Consider the following 16823-nt stretch of genomic DNA (forward strand, 5'->3'; position numbering starts at 1 on the left):
CAGTAGCTACTGCTGCCATTGTGACTATCATCGAGGCCAGCAGAGTTCAATTTAGGGACAAGATTGGACGATGTCTGAGTCTCCTAGGGCTACCGAACGTAACAGGAATACCACACTGTTGCTCTGAGTTAGATCCTTGTTTTGGCTTCCATGTCCCCAGAAGGAATGCACTACCCTCCCCCTCGCTGGTGTCTTTCACTGGCCAGGAAGCTCAGGGAGATCAGTATCCAGAGTTTTTATCGGGGCCTCATTGCGTAATGCAGACTCTGCCCCTCTCTCCTGAGGTCGGTCGATATCACCAGATGACCACAAGGTGTTACACCACAGGTCTTTCTGGCCTGGCCAGCCCCCACCCTGGAGTCACTTCATTACTTTACGTACCCTGTTAGGTGTGGTCTGGAGTCCTGATGGAAGACACTTAAATTCTGAGGGTTTTTTTTTTTTTTTTGTAAGAGTTTGTAAATATGACTTAGGGGCGTCAGACCTCCTTGTCTAACTTCATAAGGGGAAGAGAGACAGCCAGCACCAGCATCGACCCAAAGCCGATTCCTTTGAGGTAGAAGTCAAACACAGCTCCTCTCTCCAACCTTTCTACCAACTCTGACACCAGCCGTCCATCCACGGCACTCTCTACTTGTCTGCTGCGTTTGATAAATTTGTTGCAACGGGCAGCTCAGAACTCACAGACGTATTCACAGTTAGAGGGTGTCTTATTTATCTGGTGCTGCTAAAACAAATACCTCAAGCAGATGGCTTCAACAAAGAGAAATTTATTGTCTCACAGTTTAGGAGGCTAGACGTCCAAATTCAGGGTGCCAGCTCCAGGGGAAGTCTTTCTCTCTGTCAGCTCTGGGGGAAAATCCTTGTCATCAGTCTTCCCCTGGTCTAGGAGCTTCTCAGTGCAGGGACCCTGGGTCCAAAGGATGCACGCTCCTGGCTCTTCTTGCTTGGCTCCTATGTCTCCTTTGCTTGCTTCTCCCTTTTTTCCTCAAAAGAAATTGATGGGTTACTTTTCCCAGCCAAGATGTCTGATGGGGACAGGGAAGCAAGGGGCTCTGAGGTGGCAGGTCGATGCCAAGGTCTCGGGTACAGAGGCTTTGGTCAGAGTAGGGGTAGGACCTCAGTCAACGGCTGGAGGAGTGGGGCCAAGGCCCAGGGCCCTGGGAGCAGGCACTGCAAGGAAGGGCAAGGTAGGGTTCAGGGGGCCAGCCAGTTGGACTGGGAGTAGACACTTTATAGGCACTCACTCAATAAACACTCCACCAGAACTAGCTCTTGTTTTATCGACTAATAATGGCCAAAACCAAGACTAAAGCCCAGTCATGTGAACTGGATGCAGGGGAAGAGGCAGATAGGGGCAACCCCTGAGCAGGAGCCAGCTGGGCACCCCAGACAAGTGCCAGAGTGATGGAGGAGGGTCTGCTGCCAGTCATGGGAAGGTTTGGTGTTCTCTGGGCCAGAGAGAAACCTTACACAGCCAAACCTCACCTTCACCAGGGCAGACATTTCATTTAAGCCGTCACCCCTCCTTTATAAAAGACCTGAACCAAACACATTGCTGTCGAGTCGATTCTCATGTACAGAGACCCTATAGGATAGAGTAGAACTGCTCCGTAGGGTTTCCAAGGCTGTAATCTTTACAGAAGCAGGCTGCCACATCCTTCTCCCTTGCAGCAGCTGGTGGGTTTGAACACCCTACCTTTCAGTTAGCAGCCGAGCCCTTAACCACTGTGTCACTAGGCTTCTTCCTCTCCGTTATACAGGTTACAAAATAAACTGTTGCCGGACATGCCATCATATGGCTTGGCTTTCACCAGCGTGCCTGTGATTTTATTAACAGAGTTAGATGACAGATTGCGGACTCTCTGGGTTTCGTGTTGTTTCCATTTGGGTTAGAATCTTGCTTGCCCTCCAAGGAGGGGGTTTCCTTTGCAACACAGTCTGCTTCCATTCTCGTAGTGGCTAGGGGCCTTGAGGCCAATGAGCCCATGGCCAGCTTACTGACCAGGCTGTGGCAGGAGAGAGCTGGCACAGCGTAGCACAAATGGTTAACACACTCAGCTGCTAACCAAAAGGTCAGAGGTTCTAGTCTATGCAAAGGCACTTGGAAGAAAGGTCTGTTGATCTACTTCTGAAAAATCAGCCATTGAACACCCCACGGAGAACAATTCCACCCTGACACACGTGGGGTCGCTGTGGGTTAGAACCGACTGAACGGCAACTGGGTTTGGTTTGTCTGGTGGAGCTTGTGTGAAGGACTCTTGCTGGACGTTCCACGTTTGTTCTCGTTTTATCCTCACTGCAGCTCTGCAGGCTAGGGCTTTTGATTCTCATTTTACTTATGAGGAATGCGTTCCTCCAGAGGTCAGGTAGCATGCCAAGGTCATGAGCTGCGAAACTGGCATCCTGGCTGGATTTGGCCATAGCATGGGGAGCTGCGGAAGGGCTAGAAGTGTGCAGCTCCCTGGGAAAGGCAGGGTGAAGTGAGAATAGGCACCGCGTTCCACGTAGGCGGCCTGCTCAGGGACCAGGAGGTGGCTGTCACGGAGCCACGGGACTGTGAGGAGCTTTGAGATCGTCCAGGCCGACCTCCCACTTGCTGGGGGTTTCCGCTGCTCTCCCTCCCAAGCAGCGCTTTCTGCCTGAAATCTCCGGACAAGCAAGGCGGGGCTGTGGGCTGTGTCGCTCCCTGGCTGGCCAGCCCTAATGGCGGGGAAGTTTCTTCTGGCACCTTGACTGAGTGCTTGCTGTCCCACCTCACTTTTATTCAAACTATTCACAAAACCCTGTTGCTGTAGAGTCGACTTCGACTCACGGTGACCCCGTGTGGGTAGAGTAGAACTGTGCCCCATAAGGTTGTCCGTGGCTAATTTTTCTTAAGTAGACCACCAGGTCTGTCTTCCCAGGTGCCTCTGGGTGGACTCAAACCACCAAACTTGCGGTTAGCAGCCAAGGACGTTAATGGTTTGGACCACCCAGGGACTCCAAAAGTTATTCACAAGTGGTTGAGAAAATAAGCTTTCCAGCCAAACTAACCTGGCCTTCATACTTACTGGCTGTGTGACCTCAGGCAACTACTCTGTGCCTCAGTTTCCTCACCTGAAAACTGGGAATACTATTAATCCCTACCTTGTAGTGTTGTTGTGAACATTGAGTGGAAAGCATTTAGCACACGGCCTGGTCCATGGAGAGCCCTCAGCAAAGGTTGGCCCTTGTCATTGTTGTTGTCATTACTGTGCTTCTTGGCCTTCATTCTGATTTGTCTGGTTGGTGATGGGTGGAAGCTTTCTGTTGCAGACCCCTCACTCCCAGGGAAGTCCATGGACAGTGCTCAGGGGACGCCCTTGTACTTAAGTTATAGTTATTTGTGTCCTTGTCATCTCTCTCTACCAGGTTCCAAATTCCCTTCCGTAGATTCGGTTCCCTGGAGGTGGCAGGAAACCAGTGGGTCCCAGCTGCACTGAATGGGGAGGGGAAAAGAGTAATGAGTGGAGCCTCTAATTGACCTGACCAACTAGCATGTCTATCTCTTCATCATGTGGGAGCCCACTGCTGTTTTCACGGACGGGCAGCTAGAATTGTGTCTCCTCTCTCCCTGGCATCTTTGTATTTATACAAACATACATTACTTTCAAGTGACTTCCATTGTTACATAAATAGTACATGTTTATTGCAAAAAACAAAGGAGCATACGCATAAACAAAATAAACACCTGTTCCCCAGATCTCAGCTCCTACCTCTGTTGCCATTAAGTCAATTCCAACTCACCCTATAGGACAGAGTAGAACTGCCCCATACAGTTTCTAAGGAGCACTTGGTGGATTTGAACTGCTGACCTTTTGGTTAGCAGCCGTAGCACTTAACCACTGTACCACCAGGGTTTCCGGAGGTCCCTGCAAATTCATTAGGCTGCAGTGCCTCCAACGGTAAACGTGGGTCTGTGCGTGAAGGATGTGCACAGACGATGAAGGAGCCCTCCAGGAGCCAGTGCTGCTCGGTGTGTGGTCCGAGGGTGCTGGTCCCCTGTAGCGCCTGTTCTTGGGCCCATGGTGGGTTTGCAGGGTAGAGGGATGATAAACAGAAAACAGCCCATAGGTTGCTTCAGAGCGTGATAGGAGTCAGGACAGTGAGATGTGGTGAGAGGTAAGGGGTGTGTCGGAAAAGCCTCCAGGAGGTGGCCTGTGGGTGAGATACTGTTCTGGTTGTTAGTTGCTGTCTTGGTTATCTACTCCTTCTATAACACAAATACCACAAGTGGATGGCTTTAACAAAGTTAAGTTTATTTTCTCACAGTCCAGTAGGCTAGAAGACTAAATTCAGGGTGCTGGCTCCAGAGGAAGCCTTTCTCTGTCTGTCAGCTCTGGAGGAAGGTCCTCGTCATCAGTCTTCCCTTGGTCTGGGAGCATGTCAGCACAGGAAACTCAGGTCCAAAGGACGCGCTCTGCTTCCAGCACTGCTTTCTTGGTGGTATGATGTCCCCCTTCTCTGCTTGCTTCCCTTTCCTTCTACGTCTTGTAAGATAAAAGGTGGTGCAGACCACATTCCAGGGAAACTCCCTTTACATTGGATCGGGGATGTGACCTTAATAAGGGTGTTACAATCCCACCCCTAGCCCTCTTCAACATAAAATTACAATCACAAAATGGAGGACAATCAAACAAAACTGGGATTCATGGCCCAGCCAAATTGATACACACATTTTTGGGGGGATATAATTCAATCCATGACAGTTGCCTTCGAGTCAGCTCTGATTCATGGTGACCCAATGGATAACAGAATGAAATGTTGCTCGCTTCTGCGCCGTCTTCATGATCTTAGTATGTTTGTCCATTGTTGTTGCTATTGTGTCAGTTTATCTGTTAAAGGAAATCAAAATGGAGTCACGTGGTTGACAAAAAATCAAAACAGAGGCATTGGTGATCAACTGGGAAACGTCCCCAAGGCTTGTCTTTACTGAAACGTAAGCCTAGCTTTCCTGTAAATCAGGCCACTCTCATTGACCAATGGAATCCTGACAGCACTCCAAAGTAAATTGTATAAGCCAATCAGATATAAGCTTCTTTGCTTCTGAGTTTTGCCAATCAAAAGGCAATCACTGCTAGTATTTGGTGGAGTACCTGTAGAAAACAGGTGGTTTGGTGCTGCCTGATTCGAGAATCTTCTGTCCTAATAAACCTCACCTTTAAAAGATTAATTTTATTATTGACTCATTTTCTTTTGACACATCTCATGGAGGGTTTCTCTCGTTTTCACCGATCCTCTACTTTACCAAACACGATGTCCTTTTCTAGCAATTGGTCTTTCCTGATGACATGCCCAAAGTCAGCAAGCCAGAGTCTCACCAATCTTAGCAACTAAAAAGCATTCTCGTTGTATTTCTTCTAAGACTGAATTTATTCTTCTGGCAGTCCATGGTATATTCGATATTCTTCACCAACACTACAGTTCAAATGAGTCAAGGCTTCTTCTGTCTTCCTTTTTCATTGTCCAGCTTTTGCATGCATATGAAGCAATTGAAGAGACCATGGCTTGGGTCAGGCTCACCTTAGTCATCAAAGTGATATCTTTGCTTTTTAGAACTTACAAGAGGTCTTTTGCAGAGATTTGCTCAATGCAATGTGTCATTTGATTTCTTGACTGCTGGCGCCATGGGCACAGATTGTTGATCCGAGTAGAATTAAATCCTTGACAACTTCAAAGAGCTACTCAGACCAAAAACCTGTTCCTATCAAATCAATTCCAACTCAAGGCAACCCCATGTGTTACAAAGTAAAACAGCTCCATAGCCATTTTCTTGGCTGTACTCTACGGAAGCAGATCACCAGACATCTTTTCTGTGGCTCTGCGGGATGGGTTTGGGCTGACAACCTTTTTGATTAGTCGTAGAGTACAAACCTTTGGCACCACCCAGGGACCTATCAATGAGACACTTGTTGTTGTTATTGTTGTGTGCCATTGTGTTGACTCTGACTTATAATGACCCTATAGGACTGAGTAAAACTTCTCCATAGGATTTCCTAGGCTGAAATCTTTACAGGAGCAGATTACCAGGTCTTTTATCCCGTGCAGCAGCTGGTGAGTTTGAACCCCTGACCTTTCTTTTAGCAGCCAAGTGCTTAACCATTGCGCCACCAGGGCTCCTTAAGGAGACACTAGGGGCAACTTAAAAAGAAACCTCCAAAACTGCATTTCACTGTGTGAATTCATTTTATCTCCCCAGAGACCTTGTAGTCAGGCCAGAGGCTCCCATCACCACCTTTTGACCTTATAGGGAACAGAGACTCAGGAGGGCAACATGGTCACATGGCCACATGTCCCTGATGATCTACCTGGCCATCTTCCAATATGACCACAAATTCACAGCTTCCTCCAAGGATGACAGCAGCCCCTGTCTTAGTCTCCTTATGCTGCTGTACCCAAAATACAGAAGTGGGTGGCTTTAAAGAACAGTTCACACTTCTGGAGGCTAACAGTCCAAATCAGGGTCTCAGCTGTGTGGATTCCTTCCTGTTGTCAGCCCCAGGTGTTCTCTGGTCCCTTAGCTTGTGTGTGTCTGTGTCTATTCTGGTCTCTTTATAACTCAGCAGGGATTAGGTTTGGGATGCACCCTATCGTGGTGTGACCTCATTAACATAACAAAAGACAACCCCTATTTCTGAACAGGATCACATCCACAGGTACAAAGGTCAGGAATTCAACACATATTTTGGGGGACAGACTTTAATCAATAATAGCCCCTCCCCCCCAGTTCTGTATCCGGAGGAGATGGGCCTTGTGATAACAGAACTTTGCTTCACTGCCTGGCTGCACTTAGCTCACAAATGCAGGGAGCACCAAGGGTCAGCTCCTCAAGCACTAAGGAGCCCCATGAGAGGAGGAACCCAAAAGGCTTTACTTTATAGGTACCCAGTCCCGTCTACAGTCCGTCTAGGTGCTCAAGGACGGTTTATTTTCAGTATGAAGTCCCTGGGTGGTCCAAATAGTTAATGCACTAGGCTGCTAACGGGAAGGTTGGAAGTTCAAGCCCACCAAAGGGCACCTCCGAAGAAAGGCCTAGCAGTCAACTTCTGCCACTGGAGACTGTGGGGCGCAGTTCTACTCTGACACCCCTGGGGTCTTCTGGGGTCAGAGGCAACTCCACGACAGCCAGTCTGGTTTTCTAAATTTTTTATTTTTAGTATAATGACCATGACCAATGACATTCGGAGATGAAGCAGATGAGAACTGAAATTGAAGAGAAAGACCTTACAGTTCCTCCCTTCCTAAGTGTTCCCAAGAAGGAACATGGAGTTTTTTTTTTTTTTTAATGTCTTTGATCCTATGTAAAACAGTTCCTTCCCAGTGGCCCAGGGCAAGAACGGTGTGGTCCAAGTGTGCTTATTTCAGAAGCTACTCTACTTTGTTATTCTGAGTATTTGCATTTTTAGAATATTTTATTCCCAGTAAAATCATGATGTGATCTTAGGCCTATGCCTAAATCGCTAGCCTAAGGCATTTCTTCTCCTTCCAGAAAAGATATCAAGAAAATTCCCCTCAGAACCTTTTATACTAACTCAAGCAGTTTGTTTTTACTGGAGGCATTTCCTTAAATTATACATTGATCATCAAAGAGGACATTCAGGCAGCTAACAAACACATGAAGAGATGCTTGTAATCATCAGCCATTCCAAAAAAACCAAACCAAACCCATTGCCATCGAGTCGATTCCAACTCGTAACGACCTTATGTGGCAGAGTAGAACTGCCCCATAGAGTTTCCAAACAGCGCTTGGTGGATCTGAAATTCTGATCTTTGGTTAGCAGCCATAGCACTTAACCACTATGCCACCAGGGTTTCCTCTAACCCATTAGAGAGATGCAAATCAAAACTACAATGAGATACCATCTCAGCCCTGCAAAAAACGGCAATGATCAAAAAAAAAAAAAACAAACAAACAAACCAGGAAACAACAAATGCTGAAGAGGTTGTGGGGAGATTGGAACTCTTATACACTCACTGCTGGTGGTATCGTAAAATGGTACAAGCACTATGGAAAACGGTGTGGCACTGCCTCAAAAAAACTAGAACTAGAGATACCTAAGGTCCAGCAGTCCCATTCCTAGATATAAGAGCAGTGACACGAACAGATGTATGCACACCTTTGCTCATTGCATTATTCACAATAGCAAAAAGTTGGAAACAAGCTAAGTGCCCGCAGATAAACAGATTGTGGCATATACAACCAAGGGAATATTACACGACGATGAAGAATAATGTGAGTCAGTGAAACATAACGTGGAGGAATCTGGAGGACATCATGCTGAGTGAAATAAGTCAAACACGAAAGGACAAATATTGTATGATACCACTTTTATAAAAAGTCAAAAATACGTTTATGCATAGAAGGCAATGTTCTTTGATGGTTACCAGGGATGGGAGGGGTGGGGAGGGTGGGGAGGATGGGGAGAGGAATCCCTGGAGTCCCTAGGTGGTGCAAGCAGTGGAAGTGCTCCGTTGCTAGCCAAACGTTGGTAGTTTCAGCAGCGGCATCATTAGAGGGGATGGAATCACTAAGACACGTGTTCATTCTGGTGATGGGAAAGGCAATATGTAACATGGGGGAAGTCAGCACAACCTGACTAAGGTAAATAAAGACACCGAGAGGTACGCAAGAATAAAGGACAACTATGGAAAATGGTGTAACGTATACAGTCCTGCAACAACAGTAATAACCAAAAATGTGTGAATGGTTACATAGGTAGATACGTATCTATATGGGTGTGGGAGGGCGTATGGGAGTGTATGCGTATGCCTGTGGAGGTATATTTGTGGGCATATGTATGCACATGTTTGTAGGTGCTGCATATACATCTGTATATACGATAAAGCACATAGGGGGCATAACCAAATCAAAACCAAACCCAGTGCCGTCGAGTCGATTCCGACTCATAGCGACCCCATAGGACAGAGTAGAACTGCGCCATAGAATTTCCAAGGAGTGCCTGGTGGATTCGAACTGCCGACCCTTTGGTTAGCAGCTGTAGCACTTAACCGCTACACCACCAGGGTTTCCATAGGGGGCATAGTTATGGATATTTCCTAGACATACTCAAATACCTCATGGGATTGATTTACTGGTTTTAAAGGATCAGAACCACAGTCTTATGAGACAACTAGGTCACTTGGCATAACTTAGTTCATAAAGACAATGTTCTACATCCTAGATTAGAGAGTAGCATCTAGGGTCTTAAAAGCTTGCGCACAGCCATCTAAGATACAACTATTGGTCTCTTCCAGCCTGGAGCAAAGGAGAATAAAGGAAACCAAAGACTCAAGGAAGAAATTAGTCCACAGGACTAATGGCACACAAGAACCATAAGCTCCTCTAGCCTGAGACCAGAAGATCTAGATAGTGCTCGGCTACCACGGCCGACCGTCCTGACCAGGGACACGATAGAAGGTCCTGGTTAGAAAGGGAGAAAAGCGTAGAACAAAACTCAAATTAATAAAGGCCAGACTTACTGCGCTGATAGAGACTACAGGAACCCCCGAGACTATCCCCCTAAAACACAACCTGAAACTGAAGCCACTCTTGGAGGTCACCTTTTAGCCAAATAATAGATTAGCCTAAAAAATAAACAAAACCACCTGTGAGGAATGAGCTCCTTATAAGCAATCAACTATATGAGACCGAATGGTCAACATTTACACGATGGCAAAGACGAGAAGGCAAGGAGGGGCAAGGAAAGTGGAGGGATGGAAATGGGGGTGGGAATGGTGAGATAAGAATGCCGACACGTTGTAGGGGTTGTAACCAATGTCACAGACCATTTGTGTATGAATTCTTGAGTAGGAATCTAATTTGCTGTGCAAACTGTCACCTAAAACACAATAAAAACAAAAACTAGTACTTTGAATAACCCCTTTTCCTATTTCTCAGGAATTTGATGACACATTGAGTCTCTGAGATGGGTTATAATTCTCTTATGTGCATTAAAAATGCCACATCGGAACAGATAGATACTTAGACACAGCATACATGTTTTTCTTAACTCTGAAGAACAAAATTTAAAAATATATTTGTTGCAAAAAAAAAAGGAGGGGGGCAAATGAAGAGATTTTGCCTGCAAGTTGTGTGTGTGTGTACGGTGGGGGAAGTGGGCTGAGGTGGGAGGCAAGGCCGGGGAGGGAGAGCCTTTCTTTTGGATTTCACGGTTACTGTAAGTTCCTAAAAGGGAAACCCTGTGAACAGACACCTGCCCAGGGCAGTGGCTCCTAATTCAATGGGGAGCCTTGAACTCCTTTGCCAAATTCAGTTCAGAAAAACGTGCTGTGCACAAACACTCCCGCTTTCCTTTGCAGAGTTGGGGAGGCAGACCCTCCGAGGGTCCTGGTTAAAAGGTCTCAACCCTGCATTTCTGAGCAGAGGGGAAAGAAGGTCCCTTCTGAAGGTCCCTGTGTTGGGGTAGGGAGGGTGGGGAGAGGAGTCCCTGGAGTCCCTAGGTGGTGCAAGCAGTGGAAGTGCTCCGTTGCTAGCCAAACGTTGGTAGTTCCAGAAGTAGCATCATTAGGGGGATTGGTGGGGGGTGTGGGCCACACCAGGTCACGCTGTCAGAGGGGATGACATCGAAATGACTGTCTATAAAAATATCTCTGTAGTTAGTTATAACAATGAAAACATTTTTCCTAAGCCCAGTGTACACATATCAATATACCTGTAAAGCTAAAAGTCTATGCTAATTTACTTTTTGAACCTTCTTTGGTTTGGGTGGGTTAATGTCCTCAGGTCAGAGCTGTCATTATCACCCAACGACAGTGATGCTTCGAATCACCTGGTTTCGTCTGCACTTGCTACAGGCACACACTGTTGTTTTTGTTGCTGCTGGTGTTTTTGTACAGTTGCTGATTTTGTCAAATTTTCTGGTGTTTTAGCTACAATGCTGTGGTAATTAGTATCTGTGAACCTATAGCAATAACTTTTTTGAGGACGAAGTAGTAATTAAAGGAAAAGAAGGTTATATAGGAGTTATATGATTTACTGGGGAGCTTGGCCTTGACCTGTGCCCCAGTAGCCTTGTCCTGGTCTCCCTGTCTCTGCCTCTTGGCCAGGATGTGTGGCGGCATTCCCCAAACTAGCCCTCTGGCCTTGCTGCCCCCACCCCTGGACTCTACCTGTGTGACAGTCCCTAAGAGGATGATGGTGGCAGTCCCCCCGTGGCTCACATTTGTGCCCGGCCCTGCACCGAGGGCCTCCAAGGCCCACCGTCCCCACCACCACATAATGCCGTTGCTAAGTTACTGTTACCTCACTCTGCAGAGCAGGGGACCTGGGACCTGGCCTCCTACAGCTAGTATGGGGATCTGGGGGAGCCTGGACCCAAATGCGGGGTGTTGGTGTCTTACCCTGCATGCACAGGGTCCCACGCCATGGTGTGTGCTGAGGTCTGTCCTCACTCTCCTGACCCTGACTTTCATGTGGTTAGTCCAGGCTCCTTTGTCCAGGCTCTACCTCTGTGAGTCTCTCCTGTCTCCTCAGCTAACCTCCTGGCATCCAGTGGGTGCCAACACTCAAGTCAGGCTCAGCACCGGACTGGAATCAGTTCTCAGAATCGTTTCGGTGAATGGGATCTTAGTGTGTCTGGGGTTTCCCATCTCTCCACCATGAAAACCCCTTTTATAATTTTTGCCTGGGAGGAGCTTAATAGGAGCCCTGGTGGCTCAGTGATTTAATTACTCAGCTGCTAGCTGAAACGTTGATAGTTTGAACCCACCAGCTGCTCCGTGGGATAAAGATGTGGCAGACTGATTCTGTAAAGATTACAGCCTTGTAAACTCTATGGGGCAGTTCTACTCTGTCCTATGGGGTTGCTATGAGTCGGAATCCACTCAACGGCAACAGATTTTTTGGTTTTAGAAGCTTAACAAATCAGTCTTAGGGTAAATACAATCAGAATGCTCCTTAGAAGGGAGGATGGTGGGACTTCGGCTCACTTACTCTGGACACAGAAAGACCAATTCCCGGAAACGGACCCCATGTTTGGTAAAGTAGAGGGTCAATGAAAATGAGGGAAACCTTCCTTGAGATGGACTGACGCAATAGCTGTACAATGGGCTTAAACACGCCAGTGAGCACAGAGATGGCAAAGAACCAGATAATGTTTCTTTCTGTTGTATGTAAGGTCGCTGTGACTTGGAGTTGACTTGATGGCAACTAACAACAACAATAGAAGCTTATGTTTAAAATAATTTGCCTCCTAAAAAAAATGGCCTTTGTTATAACTGTTTTCCTATACTACATTGATCAAAAACATATGACATCTATCAGTTTGAGGTTAGTATCAACATACCAAGTTAATACATTTCCAGCAAAGTTGTCGGTCTTAATAGTTTTGGTGAATTTTTACATCATTTTCTGGGATAAATGTCAGGTTTGCCTGAGTTTGTGCCCACAGCCCATGGCTCCCTTGGCATACTCTTGGGGATCAGGAAATTCTGGGTGAGGACCTCCATGTTTTACAGAAAAGGAAATCAAGACTTAGATGGGTAACGTCCTTGTGCAAGGTCACAGGCTCGTGGCAAGCCTGGGCTCTCAGGTCCCCAAGCATTCACAGCGACTGATGCTGAGTCCAGCTCCTCTGGAAAGCCTTCCCTGTGGCCACTCACTGGCCGTACTCTCCTCTGACCTACTTAGAACCTCAGGATCCCACCATGCACCTGAGCTTCTGTTGGGCTGGATCTGTAGAGTTCGCCAATGTGAGACACTCAAGCTGGAAAGACCCTTCTGGCTTCCAGGCTGCTCTGCCCTGGCTGTGTGCTGACCAGGGGGCCCCTCTTGGGCTTGGTTTACCCACTGGTGAAATGGGATACCAGCGAGTTTGTTCCCAGAATTAGAGGAAATAAGGAACAGAGGGACCTCTCCCAGGCCTAGCCTGTAGGTATTCAGGTCCCACTTTGCTTTCTTCTCTTCATTCACTACAGAAACTCCTTCTCTTTACCAAGCTGTGACAAATACTACTCTTGATGAGAACTTTCCTTTTTTTCTTTTTATTGCCTCATGTTTAATTAAAGAAGCCAGGGATCAAAATTTCACCAGAAAGCTACAGAATAAGGAAAGGACACCATTCCTGGGGTCACATCAAAAGCTATTGCATGGGGCAGGGTCAGGGCCCAGAGCTGTGTGCCGTGGGGAAGACACGGAGCTTTGTTGTGCCTCAGTTTCCTTAAACGTAAAATGGGATGGCACAGTCTCTCCCTCATGGCTTTGTTTCGAGAAGTAAGATAATCCACAAGTACAATAAACCCTCAATAAATGTTAGCATAACACTCCTGGCCAATCTGAGCACGTGCCTATATATACTCTTTGGTTTGGCTAATGGCCAAGTTCACCATAAACCCTCAAGTCTGCCTTACGCCGTGTTTACTCAGTTCTCACCTTCAGCCGAGGTCTCCAGAGGTCAGTTCCTGCCCAGCTCAGGTCTGAAAGATTACAGATTGTAAATCAATAAAGATTAATTTCTATTGATGAAGCTTACATCAAGACAGTCTTTTGTGCTTATCTAAAAGCTCAAAGTAACTTATGAGGGATCACTGGATGGCTAAATGAGATGCATTTTTGTTTTTAAAGCTTAATTATGAAATGTATGCATATGATAAATTTAAACAGTACCAAACTGCATACAATAAGACGTAAGTGTTCTTACTCCTGCCTGGCCATTAGACTCATCCTTCCAGAAAATTTCTGGGTATGTATATGCATATATACATGTACAGCAGAAAAAAAGGAAGACCTTCAACAAGATGGATTGACACAGTGGCTGCAATAATGGGCTCAAGCGTAGCAATGATTGTGAGGATGGGCTAAGACCAGGCAGTGTTCCGTTCTGTTATACAGAGGGTCATTATGACTCAATCGACTCGATAGCACCTAACAATGACAACATATACATATATACACAAAAAAAAATTTTTTATGTATATATATTTTTTAAATACAGACTAGGGATCATTGTATACACATGGCTCTGGGTTTTCTCTTTTTACAATTAATAGATTTTGGAGATCATATCACATCAGCATATAGAATCACATTGAAAGTTTAAAAAATGTTTTAAATTAAAAATATTATTAAATGAACTTTCTGGAGTTTATTTAACCAGGTCTCTTCTGGTTGCTTTCAGGTTTTTTTTGCAGTTATAGGTGATGCTGTAAGTCAGAACATCCTTGGACACACATCTTTAGGTACCAGGGGGAATTCACCTGTGGGATAAAGTACCAGAAGTGGGAATGCAGGGTCAGAGGGTTTACACATATGAAATTTCCATAAACATTGCAAACCATAACGTCCCCCCCAAGGGTAAAGGAATTAGGAGGAGGACAGGTCAAAACCCAAAAAACCCAAGCTGTTGCCATTGAGTCCATTCTGACTTCCGACTCATAGGGACCCTAAAGGACAGAGTATAACTGCCCCCATAGAGTTTCCAAGGAACGCCTGCTGGATTCGAACTGCTGACCTTTTGGTAAGCAGCCGTAGCTCTTAACCACTAGGCCACCAGGGTCCCCAGGACAGGACAGGGGATTTTATTTATTCATTTTTTTGTCGAGTATTTTCTGAAATAATTCCAGGAAGCTTAAAATAAGGCACGATCCACAGTAACACCACCTGGTATTTTAATTAGCTTCTAAATGAAGCCTGCCCGAGCCCAGGACCGCCCAGCTCCAACACCGAGGTGTGCGGTGCAGCCGGCCAGGTGGAGGCGACCCGTGGCCATACCGAGGTCAGCCACGTGCCAGGTGTCCAGGGGGCGACTCTGCGGCTGCGCGGCAGGGGGGCCAGCTGGACAGCGGTCAGTGACCCGGACGTCGACGGCTCTGCAGGCGGGGACACGTGCGGGGACACGTCCTCCGGGGTCAAATGTCAGCACAGTGCGGCCGGCCCCGGGCCAAGCGAATGAATGTCACCAGGCGCGCACGCGGGGCTGCAACGCCATCCTGGGCGCAGGGCCGCCGCTCCCGGCACGTTTGCCACCGCGACACCCCCTCCCCGGCGGAGACCCCCGGAGAGAGACCCCCAAAGCGAGCGGGGGACTCAGGCCGGAGACACCTGTGCCCGCAGGGGTCCCCGCAGGGAGATAGGGGTCTGCGCAGAGTCCGGCTCGGTCCGGGCGCTCGCCCCTCGCCCCTGCCCGCACCCTGCCAGATGCCCCTGGCTGGTCCCCGTCTCCCCCGACCCCCGACCTTGTCAGCGCCCCTGCCCCGTCCCCCGGATTCTCCGTGCCTCCACCCCAGCCCCCGGCCCCGCCGACCCCGTCCCCATCGGCCCCGAATGCCGCCCCCGGCCGCCGCCCCTCCCGCGTCCCCCGCCCCGCCCGGCCGGCCCCCGTGCCCGGGAGCCGGTGGTCGCCGACGCCTCCCCCTCCCGGCGGCCGGCGGAACTGGGGCGCGGCGCGCACAGGAAGTGGCGGCGCGGCGCGGGCGGGGGCGCGGGCGGCGGGATGGGGGCCGGGGCGGCCGGCGGGCGCCGCACTCGCTGAGGCCCGACGCAGGGCCGCGCCGCGCCAGGCGCCCAGAGCAGCGCGGCGGGCGGAGCCGCGGAGGACGCGCCCGGGACCGCCACCAGCAGGTGCGGCCGCTGCAGGTGAGCCGAGCCCCCGCCCGGGGCCGGGCCGCCACCCCGCCGCCGCCCGAGGTCGGCCCGGCCCGCCCCGCAGCCCGAGGTCGGCCCGGCCCGCCCCGCAGCCCGACGTCCGCCCGGTTCGCCCCGCAGCCCGAGGTCCGTCCGGCCCGTCCCGCAGCCCGAGGTCCGCCCGGTTCGCCCCTCAGCCCGAGGTCCGCCCGGCCCGCCCCGCAGCCCGAGGTCCGCCCGGCCCGCTCCGAAAGGGGCCGCTGCGCTCTGTCGGCGCCGGGCCTGGAGAGCACCGGGCTGGGAAGGTACCGCGGGCCCGGTTCCCCCTACTTCTCTGGGTCGCCTTGCCTGGCGGCCCGGTCCGGCCCGGAGCCCAGGTCACCTCCCGGCCTGCCCCCTCCGGCCCTGCAGCCTCGGTCGCGCTGGGATCGGCGGCCCACCTGGGCAGGCGGCCCGGGGCAGAGGGCTCCTAGGACAGGGGACCACGGGAGGGGGCCGTGAGTTCCTGGTCGGGGGAATCCCTCCGCCTCCCCCCTCGCGCTCAGACCTCTCCGTCTCTACAACGCTCGCGACACGTCCACCCCCTTGCCGGGTTTGGAGAGCGCTGGGGACCTGGGACCCAGCAAGGGCGCCCTCGGTCGATCCCGGGTTCGGGTCGTGGCGTTAGTTTCACTTTTTGCTTGCTCAACTGCGGAGGGAGGGCTGCAGGTGGGGTGCGAGGCCCTGGACTGTGTGATGAGTTTGAGGATTTGACTTTGGCGTTTGGGCCAAAGGCCAACTGTGAATTTCCACAGTTTCTGTCAGGTGATGGGGTAAGTCAATAACCAAAGAGCTGTTTGGGAGGAAAAACACCTCCACCCACCACTGCCACCAAGGACCCGCAGAGCAGTGGATCCCTGGGACTTAGGAAAGGGGCTTATTTGCAGTTGCAGCTATGCTGAAAATTGTGCAGGCTTTTTTCTTTAACTTTGTGAGAAGTACAGTGAAATCGGGGAAATGCGTCTGTAAATGGCTTCAGAGACTCTCGCCCCCCCCCCCCCCCAATTTTAAAGCACAATATTAGAAGTCTTAATCTAAGAGAACACTTGAGCAGAGTTGGGTTCTTTTTCCTGGGAAATAGGATGATCTTACGAGAATAAAAAAAATGAGTGCTCTTGGCATAATGGCCCTTGAGATGGACCGACCACAGACATTAAAAATGAAAATCATTCCAGAAAGCCAA

The 16823-nt window shown here is 49.3% G+C and overlaps 1 protein-coding gene and 1 long non-coding RNA gene across 5 annotated transcripts in view; one reads left to right on the forward strand and one right to left on the reverse strand.

Annotated features, from left to right (window-relative positions):
- Positions 1 to 622: 622 nt before the first annotated feature.
- LOC111753091 (uncharacterized) lies at positions 623 to 15193 on the reverse strand. 2 transcript variants are annotated; one of them, XR_002787947.2, is made up of 5 exons: positions 14750 to 15193; positions 13412 to 14235; positions 4698 to 4856; positions 3130 to 4511; positions 623 to 987 (listed from the first exon to the last, which is right to left on the reverse strand). It is a non-coding gene; the product is annotated as an uncharacterized LOC111753091 (long non-coding RNA). The 2 variants fall into 2 exon arrangements; XR_010321075.1 differs by having other exon boundaries at positions 626 to 987; positions 3130 to 4856.
- Positions 15194 to 15561: 368 nt separating this feature from the next.
- The window catches only part of AGPAT3 (1-acylglycerol-3-phosphate O-acyltransferase 3), a 134179-nt gene continuing 132917 nt past the window's right edge, over positions 15562 to 16823 (forward strand). For 2 of the 3 annotated variants that reach the window (XM_064279518.1, XM_064279524.1), the window contains exon 1: positions 15562 to 15613. The gene's annotated coding sequence lies outside the window, so the exon portion shown is untranslated. The remainder of the gene's footprint in view (positions 15614 to 16823) is intronic. The other variant, XM_064279525.1, reaches the window with a different exon arrangement.

The sequence above is a fragment of the Loxodonta africana genome, chromosome 2, assembly GCF_030014295.1.
Source record: "Loxodonta africana isolate mLoxAfr1 chromosome 2, mLoxAfr1.hap2, whole genome shotgun sequence".
Classification (NCBI taxonomy): Eukaryota; Metazoa; Chordata; class Mammalia; order Proboscidea; family Elephantidae; genus Loxodonta; species Loxodonta africana.